A 12,122-nucleotide genomic window follows, 5' to 3' on the forward strand; every position below is an offset into this window, starting at 1 on the left:
CAGCCGCCGCCCGGCCGAGCCCCCCGGCCCGCCCGCCCCGTACCGTGCGGCTCCGCCATCCTCCCGCGGCGCGCTCGGCACCCGCTCCGCGCCCGGCCCTGCCCTGCCGGCCACCGTCTGTGCGCACCGAGCCGTCACGGGACCGCCCGCCCACGGCCCTCCCGCGGCTCTCGGGGCGGGCCCGCCGAGCGCGGACACCGAGCGCTTCCAGGTTACGGCGGAAGCGCCGCGTTGCCCGTGGCGACGGCGGGAGCGGGGCCGAGCGGGGCCGTGCGGGGCCGGAGCCCGGCCGGCTCCCCGCGGGGCTCGGGCAGGGCTCCCCTGCGCTGTCCCCGCGCCCATCGCGGGTCCCGTCACGGTGGGTGGGTGCCCGGCCCCGCACTCCCCGCTGAAAGCTGCCGTCGTGCCAGCGCTGCCGCGATGTGCCCGGGTGCGGAGGGCAGCCCGTAATCGGTCGGTGACCCACTGCAGTTCACTAAAGTGTTACAGCAAACAGGAGGTGTTTTCCTGCCGTTCCAGCAGCTGAATGGCGAGTTGGCCCCCAGCGCAGCCAGCATCGGGAATTCTGGTGGCAGGGGTTGGTGTGGAGCATCTCTCCTCCGTGCTGGACGCTCAGGGCACAGCCACCCGCTCTTGCTGCAAGGCGCCTTCAGCTGCTGGGACACCGCCAAAGACATGGACACGGGCACCGCGACATTCCCGTGTCTCCTTTTTCGACAAAATCGGGACCATCCCCAGCTGGCAGCTACTGTAACCTCGGACCAATGCGCTGACTCTTCTTCCTGTAGCAGACATCTCAGGCTAAGCCCGAACAAGCTGCCTTTGCAAGGGATTCCAGAAGGTGACAACCACACCTCTGTGTAGACAAATACACTCCAGTGTGACAGAGCACCTGCCATCAGTCGCCCTTTCATTTAGGATGGGCTTTAAAAGCAAGTTCTTTGACGACTTGTTATAACAGATCTTTCCGTATTTTGCTGAGAGAGGTTTAGCTTTTTAATGCTAAGTTCTCAGGTGGTTGCAATCAGTTCCCCTTTCAAGCCTACATGGATTCTGCACTGCAGTAGCATCTCAACTTTATAATTTCTAAAATACGTTCAAATTAATAGGAGTCTACTAACTGATCTCAGTACATGCTAGTCTGAACTGGTCCCACAGGTTCAAGTTCAGCAGTTACTTCAGCAGAATCAAAACCATGAGTAAATTTGGGAGCCACATCAGATAGTCAGATCTGAGTATCTGCTATTTCCATCAGATTTTTTACAACTTTTGGCAATCATCTGGGCTGGTTTCAGTGAAACAAGGCTATTCACATTCAGTTATCAAATACCAAAATTCTGCCTTTATATGGGTCTTTGGCAAACCAGACAGTTCAATGTGGTTATGTGGGGTTTTACTGATAAACGTTAGACAGCATTAAAAGCAGAATTGGATTTTTAGCAGATTGGATCACAAGACAGAAAACAGTTGAAATTTCCTACAATTTCTTACACTGACTGGAGTTTATTTGCTGTTATTAATCAGTAACACTTCGTTGTGGACAGTGCAGGATCCTCTACAAGACATGGAAATACACACTTTGCCTTGAGAGCTTGGAGTCTGAAAAAATGTTTCTTGTGCGACTTAATGGAACACAGTCATTTGCATTAAAAGACTGTAGTGTTGTAGGGAGGATCTGAATGTTTGTCGTGTACCTTTACATTTCTCAGGCTCTTTGTGTGCAAAGTGTCACTGCCCAGTTGTCTTAGCATTGAAATATGTATATGTGCTACATCTACTCTGGTTCTGTTCTACTTCTGCTACTTCTACTTCTGTTTCCACTCACTTTGCTTAAAAAATCTAAAGAAATGTTACTTATACTCAAAAACCCTGATTTTTTTCTGAAAAGCTGATATAAAGCAGAACAGGACAATTGTCACAAGAGATAAATCAGCCAAGAAATTTACACTGCTATCTCCACCCTTCTGCTGCAAACCCTTAAATGTGTCATGTGAGATTAGACTGATACTATGGCAATACTTGTGCCAACAATCAGAACTAACAGACATTTTTGCAAAGGCAGAATTCATGCATGAAAGATTTGTTTTTAATCTGCCCAAATGTAGTAGGTAATTTTATACCCTCCTACTGGATGCTGGAAAGCTCAGCTCCAACCTACTCCCAGTCTCCATCAGCAATGTTTGTCCCCAGATCTCATTGGCACAGACCTATCCCCCAGCAGAGGGTGAATATAAGAGTTCACAATCCTTACAAGTATTACTGAAGGGTCTCTCAGGATCAGGAGGCTGTTGCCCCAGAAGCTCCACAGGACTGTACAAGGACCTTGGATTATTGCCATCCACACTGAAATGAGCAGGAGGAGAAATATAATTAAAGAGCATTTCATAACCTACATGGTTCTGAATTAAGGTTTCACTGGCAATTTCGTTTGGACATTGCCTAACTTTTAAAGGCTTGGCTTTGCAACATTCATAATGTTCCCGTAACACCTGTAGCATTTCCTTGTGCTGCTGAAAAGGACAGCTGTTGGTGCAGGATCACACATCATCACAGCACCTCCATGGCCATCAGCTGTGTGTCTCCACCCTTGCATGTCCAGCACAGACTTCTACCCCTTTTACTGAAAGAGAAACAGCAGCAGTGGCTGTTATCCTCCATCCAGACCAGCTGCAGAGGGGAATGAGTGTTGGAATTCAGATTATTCAGTGGATTCATAAGACCATTCCTAAGGCTATTTAGTATTTACACAGTTGTTTGAAGCATGTTTCTACAAAACAGTGTGATTTATTAGGAGCTAGCTCTTACACAATGAACTAAAATAAAGCAATTAATTAGTTAAGCTTGCTTAAGCCAACCACAAGATCAATCTAGCAACTTCAGAATTATCTTTGACCGAATTCAGATACCTCTGATATATAGTCCCACTTGCCTTTTTTTAATTTAGTGGCTGCCAGACTAATGAATTGACCCTTTCTCCCTCAGTCATGTGGCCTTTTCACTACCTCCTCCCAACTGTAAAATTTTTGTCATCCAACTACCCGAAAGCTTGCTCTCCTCCCCCAGGCAGGCAGCTGCTGCTGCCTCGGCCAAGGACACTCAGCTCCAGTGGTTTCTGTGCTGCTGCTGGGGCAGACAGCACAAGAGGCAAATTCTTTGCTGGCTGAGCCAACATGAAGACCAGCCTCGGGGAAACTCTGTTCTACTTCCAGCTCTGCAGATCAGGATGTTCCAGCAAGCAGAGCCCGTGGTGCCCCTTTCCACCCACACAGCCCATGCTCTGGCCCATGTGGGGCTGCTTCCCAGAGCTCTCCCCTGCTACTCTGTTCCCTCCCTGCTGCCTGTGCCCCACCTCCACTCTCGGACTTGGATCACCTGTTCCTTCCCCAGACTGTCCCTTCTTTCTTATCTCCAGTGGAGCTCCAACTTTGGTTCCCCATGCCAGGTCCTAGTCCAGTCTCTCGTCTGGTTCTTCATGTCACTGCCTATCCCCCTGACTTTCTACTCGCTTCCTTCTTCTTTCCTTGTACTGAAGTTCAGTTCCTTGCCAACCAGTCTCAACATAAAACTCTAATTCCCAGTTGTTCTCTCTTTCTTTCTGTATCTCAGCCTCCCACTATCATGTCTCAAATCTCTAAATTTCACACTAGGTTTTACCTTCCTCTCATCTACACCTCAGTTTATCTAGACCTTCCTGTCACATCCTTTTCCTTTCCCTTGAATTGTCAGTTTACCAGAAGTTTGGCTTCAGTCTTTTGGCCAAGGCTGCAAGAGGTTTAGTTATTCTGGGGGATAGAAGCATGTTTTGAAGGCTGATGGCACAACATATCTTAATTTTGTGAGCATCATACCCATAATGGAAATAGTGTATGCCTTTGTCATTCTTTTCTGTCTTGCCTTCGAATGGCACCTTAACTCCACTGCCTTTCGTATGAGTAGACAAAAATTGGACCACTTGGCGGAAGGGGAGAGAGGAGGGCACAGAAACCAAGGCTGGAGGATGCACATGGAGAGTCAGAGCCCTTGTCAATGTCTAGAAGCTGATGCTCAATGCACTGACACCAAGCTCTGTCCCATTGAAATCAGACTCTGACCCCCCAGAGCAAAAGCTTCTGCGTGGGGCAAGATGCCTTTGCAATACAAAGAAGGATGCAAAGAAGGGGAACCTCAAAATGTGGTTCTCTCTTGAAGGACTACAGTACAGTAAGATGTTGCTATTTTTACTGTCACTTCCTTTTATATATTCAGAGCCAGGTCTGCTTACTTGAGTGACAAGAAGTTATTTTTGCTTTTTTTCTCCAATTATTTTTACAAAGCAAATGTATGATAAAAGGACAGAATACCTATGTTCTCAAAAACAAGCAGCACAATTTAGGATTTTAGAACTACCACGTAGAAACTAATTCTGGTCCTGCCAGCTTCTACTTTCAACTCATTAGCCACTTATCCAAGTCTGTTAACAATTTTTTAAAAAAGGCTTCCTAGGTCTTACAAGAGCTTTTCCAGGTGGAAAGACAGGACATATCAGCACTGAAGCAGCACATCCAGAATGTCATGCATGAAGTTATTTTCTTATTTACCTGTATGAATACAAACTTTTTCCAGAATGTGCTGTGTCCTAACTGCCCCAAGGCCAGCAGTTCTTCAGTTTGTTTAGTGCAAGGGAAAACTGCAAATCCAGCAGGCTATCAAGCAAGCTAATCTTCAATTATACAAACTGAGAGTCAACCAGTTCAAACAATTTATCTTTCAAAGTCAACACAACAAACAACAGAAACAAGCAAGAGCTTTCTCATTCACAACAGACAATAAACTGTATTTTTTTAGTGTAGCTATTCTAGACAGGATAGTAACAGATGTTAGAAACTCCTATTTTCCTCTGCAGTGAAAGATAGGGCAAATTAAAGGCTTCAGCTGCCTGTACTTTGAAAGAGGAGAAAGGCCAGAATGAAAACTCAGTTAAACTGAAACATGTGCTGATTATTCCAGCTCCAGTCAGGACAACCATGAAGAAACGAACCTTTCTTGATTTAATTTTCCTTTCTGGTACTTGCAAATCCATTTCTGACATCCCAAGGTAACTTAAAAGGACAAAACAGGATCCAACAGGATGCCCAGTGCTCTGGTAGACAAGTTTCTCTTAGCTTTGGTCTGCAGCACCTGAATTTCAGTAGGTAGTGTGCCTTCCAAGGACTAACCACATCCAGGTCTAGTACATCTCTCACAACTAAGGGGCAAGAGGGGATGAGTATTCTCAAAAGTAAGTTTAAATCTACAGAGACTGAGCTTCCTCTGTAGTCAGTAAGATAAGCCCAGTGCTTAGACACTCTGAATCACATTCTGAAGAAATCACTTTTTCCATTGACCTCATGCAGACCCTGGGGAGTTGAGCTTTCCAAGGGAAAAGCCACTTCCTCCCCAGGAAAGTGCATTCAAGTCTAAGTGGCCCTGGGTTCACCAGCTTTTCACATGCCTCATGAGCTGCTCGAGTGTGTAGGTCTGTGCCTGCAGGTGGTACAAGGCATCTTCTACCATTGTACCTGTTTCCCTTGGCTCTCGTGGCAGTCTTCTAAAAGTGGCTGGCACCAGTCCTGTGGTGTGGTGTGGCTCAGATTTCATTTACACTGCGTGTTGTTTCATGCCTTCAGAGATCCGTGGAGATTAGTACCAGGCTGACTGGAATGGCACGGTGGGTAGGAACGCGAGGGCAGCCCAAGTTTTTCTCTGCTGAACTTCATACAAGGGCATATCCTGACTCCATTCCACATGAAAGAGGGATCAGGCTTTCACCTCCCTGCTGTCCTTTCTGATCTTCCAGTTCTCAGCAGCCACAACAGAGTGGCAGTGTAGCCCCTCCTTCTGAGACAGAGCCTGACCACAGCCCGTTCTTAACTGTATCATTTCAGCTGATAAAGGTGTGAAGCCGAAGGAAGGAGGCTCCTGCAGTAGCCAAGAAAGGGGAAAGGTCTCTGGCAGTGGTGGCTCCAGGAAGGCAGAACAACTTTATTACAGGCTTTTTTGAGATTGCTGTAAACAATTCACCTGTGTCCTAAAAGTGGCTGGGAGTGGCAGCACGTCCATGCTGAGCTGTGTGAAACGGCCCCTGCCCAGGCACGTATCACTGCCAGCAGGTTACAGGCACAGGCACAAGCAGTTTTCCTTGGAATTACAGCTTCTCACTGCTGCAAGCTCTGCTGCCTGAAATGTGGAAGAAGATGAAGATCAGCTGAACAGGGGAGTCTCCAGGAAGACAAACAAACAAACACAACCCTCGTTCACATCCTCACAATCAGAAAAATATTCCTTAAGAGTGACCCAGGAAGAAGAAGTTGAGTTTGAATAAAATATTTGCCTGTTCTTAATAGCTGCAGCTCTGCTATTTTCTCTTCCTCTTCAGAGTGCCAGCAGGGATTGAGTGCTGGAGCCAGGGATGTATTTCCTGAAGGGTGACAAATAGCAATAAAGCCTAAAGTCAATTCCACACTGAAATTCTTACATAAATTGCTCCTTCCTGAAGAAAAGAGATGGATGAAAAGTAAAATCAGAAAGCAGTATGAAAAAAGTAATCCTATAGTTCAGTTACAGGAAGTGAAAAGAACAACCCCAAAAATTGGTCAGGGAGCCAGGCATTACAGGGAGTACACCTGTAAAGGGAGGTTTCAGCTGAGGATTTCTAAATGAAACCATGAAAACTAAATCATTCAGGTGCAGATAGATCTTCCAAAAGGACATAGTGAAACTCCTTCTGCCCAGAGCCGTGAAAACTAGAGCAGAGTGAGTGCCAGCAACCCTAACATTTATTATTATTGTGGTAGTGCACCAGAGCCTTGATCTTTGTGTGGGGGGCTGTACAAGAAGAGTGTTCGGATTCAGAGGCTGAAAGCCAAGTGTAAGACCAGAAAAACGACACATATTTGTCACAGGCAAGGGAGCATGAGAGAAGAAAAGCAGTCAGAGTGCTGCCAGGTTTTTTTATAGGCCATACAGACAAGGAGAGTGTCAGAGAGAGCTCAGAAAGATTATTTTTCAACACACATTAGTAAGAGCCTGGTTGCAAGGGAGGGAGGAAGTACAGAGGTGTTTGAAATGGCAGCAGGTAGGCAGTGGAACTGGTCATCACAAGCCGATCTTGGGGAAAGAGCTGATATCCCAGTAATACTCTGGAACAGTTAAACAGGGATGGGCTGGGGAAAGATGGATCTTGAAGAGGAAGGAGCAACACAGAGCAAAGGGCTAAGAACAGTCCTGCATTGTGAGGACAAGGGCTTGGTTATCCAAGAGTTTTCTTTCCCTCTCTTGTTTCTCAGGGGGAGGAGCGGTGTTTCAAGGGAGAACAATACAATCATTTCACTGTGTTGAGAGATTTATGGTTTGACTTTACCATGTGTTAAAATATTGATTCTCTTTCTGACATATGCTTGAGATATTGACAGTAGTTTTTTTCTATATAGAAGACTGACTTCTGCAAACAAAAGGTGGGACTCCATGGTAGGATGCAGCAAGGATGGGTAAAAACAAAATTATGTAAGAGAAGCACAAGTCTTGAATTTCTTCCACTCAATTAAATAAAGATAGCAAGAGAGACACTGAGCAGTGTGTGGCGGTGAGAAGCTGGAATAATTAAACAATAATCTGACAGACGGTGCACTTACGGGCAATTACAGCAAGCCTCTGCTGGCACTCCAGGGCACGAGGCCAAAGACTTAAGCGATTCAAACCACACAAGCAGAGCAGTAACCTCCTAGAAATGCCAGTGTAGAGCATTTGGCTTAGGAGCCCAGATTGGGACTTACATGGAGCCAGGTCTCTGCATTTACCAGGTGTTAGCAGAAAGAGCAGCCTGTCAAAAAGCTGTTTCTGTGTCCCTTGGATAATGCATTTCCAGGCACGTCTCCTTGCCTTTTGCATACAGCATCTGTATCAAACTAACAACAAACTTAAAGTATATTCAGAAAGCTCAACTAAAAAAAAATCATTTGTCTGTCAACTTCCTTTCAAAAACAAGGACTGGGTTAAACACCAAGTGATCAAGCTTCAGGCTCTGAAGGCAATTGGGATTCCCGCAGGGAACCACGCCAGGCTTTCTGTTCCTTGCCTCACCCCACCCAGTAAACCCAAACCACCTTCCTCCTCCTCTTCTCTCTGAAGCCAGGCTCTGTGTCCCATGGTACCACTCAGCAGCTTCAGGGACAACAGCATGAAATCTGCAGGTGTATTTCTGAAAGCACTGGGATGCATTGTTCACCAAATGCTGCCACACTACCTTTCTGATCTCATTAGCACACAGAGAGGTGAAACAAGCTCTAGAATTTTAGAAAAGAAGAAAAAAAGTGAGAGATCCAAGTGGAAAGCAAACACAGATCGGGTGCTGTTAAAAGCTTCTTAAACTGTCAACAAAGTATTTACTTAAACTCAGAACAGAAAGTCACCTTCAAGATGGGTAGTTCTCATCAAAGTGGCTTTATTTTTAAACACTCCATGTCTGGAGCTGCATGATTATACAGGACTCTGAACCATATTTTTGCTTTTAAAAGTAAGGACTTGATTCCAGACTTTCTTGTCATATGGAAAACATGGACTTGAAAGGCTTAAAAAGCAGAAGGAAAATAAAAAGCATTTAAAATGTATAAAGACAAAACCCAAGCCTCATAAACAAATGGGACTGGCAACATTGCTTCACCTAAATGCTTTTTTCTTCTGCTTAGTAGGAGATGTTTCTCAAGACTTGAAATAAGTGTTGTTTTGTATCTGCAGGGCTTTCAGCAAGTGGCTGCCAAATTACGAAACCCTCTGGATTCCAGCAATGCACATCTCTGCTGTCTGCTGCACTCAGAGTATCTGGGAACAGGAGGAGGAAAACAAGCTTATCATTTATAAAATTATTGCTGGTTTTGTGGCTCTGAGGCTCTCTGCAGTGCACAAGAATAACTTGTTTGTGACATCAGTAAAATAAGGATGTGCAACCTAGAGCACGTTGTCCTCTCCATGGATACCACGCTTAGGCTTTCTCAAATAACACTGGGTTTCATCCCGAGGTTGAGTCTCAGGACTCTGGGAAGCTTCATGCCATGGGGACACAACTTGAGACCTGGGCACAAGGACAGTCTTGTTCTGACTTCTTCAGCCCTGTGGAATGACACCAAGATAATGCACTGACTCAGCACAGTCCCACTGCAAGTGCACAGTGCTTTTCCCAGATGGAAGGGTTTTGGCAAAAGCTTCCTAGCTATTCCTGGCAACTGGAAAGGCCCATGAGAGAAATGAATGGGTGCTTGAGCACATGTCAACCCCAGAGGCCAAAAAGGTCAAAAAATGGGGTATAACTATGAATAAATACCAGCCTTACTCAAAACTAAACCCAGTCCTGTTTTTAAGGCACTTTGAAAAGTAGGATATTAAGCTGCATGCCCATGCCTCCCTCCTCTCACTCATCCAGACTTCCCAGTCATGAAGGTGGTAACTATGATTTTTTTCCCAGGAAAGGAAAAAAAGGAAGGAGGTGTATTAAAAACAGACTTACTAGAAACTGTTGAAAACAACCTCCACAATCATGCCTGTCCCAGTGCTATCAGCTTCCTAGATAGGCTGCCAAGCTGGCATTTGAGTAGCTAAGAAAATGGATCTAGTACAGGATGCCAGACTTCTCAGTCACTAAAATGCTCAAGCAACAAACTGAGCTGACCATTGTTTCTTATCACCAAGCAAACAAACCCTGTTGGCAGGAAAACTGCTTTTGGAAAGTGATTCCCTGCACAACTGAGATGGGCTCCAAATGCAAGTGTTCACATAATGCTGGACTCCAGGGGGCCATTGGCACTGTGAAGGACACTGGCGGGAAAACCTGGCCTACAATTTGATTTCAACATCTTGCTTTCAGCTCATTTCTGCTGCTCTGTAGGCCATATTTGTTACCACAGGAATAACTCCTGCTTTCACAGTGCAAAATTTTCAGTCATAACTGGGTATCTTTTATGTTCATTTTTAGCCATGGCCATATCTAAGATGCTGGATCGGTTCTTACAAAAAAACTGACAAACAACTACAAATTACTGATCTGCAAATTGCATGTTTAAAATGTTTAAAATGCCCTGGTCTAAAAACATCCATCGTAAAGCAGTGCCTTGTCCTTTTCCTTCCAGTCAGCACAAAATACTGATTGGCACATGGAAAAGCACATCAGACAAAGGAACTTTTCTCACTGAAATCGGTGGGAATGCTTCTGAGCACTTCAAAGGGTAGAGAAGGATGTCCCCAGCAAGCACATCCATTTTACAGCCTCGCCAGCTATGATATTCTGACCTGAAAGTGGAATATGTAAGGCCAAAAAGGGCCGTGTTCTGTGCTGCCGGGAGCAGCCCGGGAGTTACCTTTGGCCAGCTCCACAAAAGGCAGGGAGGAGGAGCCCTGCTCTCACGCTCTGTGGGTTCTGCTGGCCCCCAACCCAGCATCAGGAGAGGCTTCCAGCGAGGTGGAATCAGGCTACCTGAGGGATTGTCAGCTTCCTACTCTAGGTTGCTTAGAGGAAAAAGGAAATAGTTCTGGAACAATGCAGACAGAGGCTTTAAACAATTGTCAGAGAGGTGCTGCTTAATGGAAGTTAAAAGTTTTATCACTACTCTCTCAGCAAACCTTGGATCCCACAGCTGACAGGTCCCACCTGAGGTAGCAGAGGGAAGGAAGCATGCAGACAGCCACCACCAAGGCAGAATGGAAAACAATTATTAGCAAAGATCATTTCCCCCCTCATTTTAGTAGTCCACGGCCATTCCTGTGCCTTGCAAGAAGCCAGATCTCAATCCCAGAAGACTGAAAGGAGCGTCCCCGCCTGCCAAGGCCAGGTTAGCAGGATTACCAGCCTGAGCTGCCAATCCCCAGGCGCACAGGGTGTGCAGGGCACACAGGCAAGCTCATTAGCGAACTCTAAAATTACAACACACCCCGGAATCGGGGCTTGCTGGGGCATGGCCAAGGCACAGGGCAGGTGAATCCCTCTCCGGCCCTCCCGGGTCACACGCGGCTCCCCGCGGGGGTTTCCCAGGGAAGCCGCTCCCGGTGGCAAAGATCCTGCAAAAGGCGGACCCCTGTGGGGGATCCCGGTGCACTGGCCCATCAGGTTCGGCAACATCTGAGCTCTCAGTGTTTAGAAAGACAGCGGCTTTTACCGCTGTTTACATGTCAAACAGCAGCATGATTCACAGCGCGAATCCCGAGGCGCTGCCTGCAAACGAAAACCGGGACGCGTACGCCCTGGCCACGCCCGTCTGCTGGACGGTGTCTGCTGGGGATTTCATTTACAGGAGCAGAAAGTAAACCATAAAAGCGCCTCAAAGCCTGAGTTCCGCGGCGGGCCCTGGCAGGCGGGCAGGCAGCGGCTCGCCGGGCCGGGCAGGCCCGCGCAGGTGGGACGGTTCCGCCCCAGAGCAGAGCCCGGCGCAGCTGAGGCGGGGAGCGGCAACCCGGAATCCCGGGGCCCGGACAGCCCCGGGGGAGCCGCTCCCGTCGCGCCCGGGGCTGCCCCGGCGCAGCGCCACGCCAAGGACTACAGTTCCCAGCGCGCATTGAGGCAGCCGGAGCCCCGTTAGGCCTACCACTCCCAGCACGCACCGGGGGGCACGAGCGGGGTGCATGGGCGTGGCGCCGCGCAGGGCAAGCTGGGAGCTGTAGTTGTGCCCGGGGGCGGCGCCGTGCCGGAGCCGCCATGCCGGAGGGAACGGGAGCGCTCCGGGAGGTGCTGCCCAAGCAAGGTACGGCGGCGAGCACCGCCCGGCCCTGCCCGCCCAGCCCGCCACTCGCTCACGGCCCTTTTCTCCCTTTGCAGGGCAGCTGTCGGTGGAGGACACGGCCGCCCTGGTGCTGTGCAAGCCCAAGATCCTGCCCCTCAAGTCGGTGTCGCTGGAGAAGCTGGAGAAGCTGCAGAGGGCGGCGCTGGACGCGGCCCAGCCGCCCGAGGCGGCCCCGCCGCCGTCCGCGGGGGCCGCGCTGCCCCAGCAGTAGCGCGGGGAGGGTCGTGGCCCGCGGCACCCGCGATCGGAGGTACCGCTGTGGAACGGGGCTGCGGATTAAAGCGTGGCCTGAACGCGGGCGGTGGTGCCGGCTGGGCGGGGAGGCCGCGCGTCGGGCGCTGT

The 12,122-nt window shown here is 48.4% G+C and overlaps 1 protein-coding gene and 1 long non-coding RNA gene across 6 annotated transcripts in view; one reads left to right on the forward strand and one right to left on the reverse strand.

Moving 5' to 3' along the window:
• Positions 1-168, reverse strand: part of SHOC2 (SHOC2 leucine rich repeat scaffold protein) — a 64,788-nt gene extending 64,620 nt beyond the window's left edge. For all 5 annotated transcript variants that reach the window (XR_008438242.1, XR_008438241.1, XR_008438243.1 and 2 more), the window contains exon 1: positions 44-168. The gene's annotated coding sequence lies outside the window, so the exon portion shown is untranslated. The remainder of the gene's footprint in view (positions 1-43) is intronic.
• A 98-nt stretch (positions 169-266) lies between these two features.
• On the forward strand, positions 267-6,361 carry LOC128811131 (uncharacterized). The gene is made up of 2 exons (XR_008438244.1): positions 267-841; positions 5,904-6,361. It is a non-coding gene; the product is annotated as an uncharacterized LOC128811131 (long non-coding RNA).
• The last annotated feature ends 5,761 nt before the right edge of the window (positions 6,362-12,122 follow it).

This window comes from Vidua macroura, chromosome 8 (assembly GCF_024509145.1).
Source record: "Vidua macroura isolate BioBank_ID:100142 chromosome 8, ASM2450914v1, whole genome shotgun sequence".
NCBI lineage: Eukaryota > Metazoa > Chordata > Aves > Passeriformes > Viduidae > Vidua > Vidua macroura.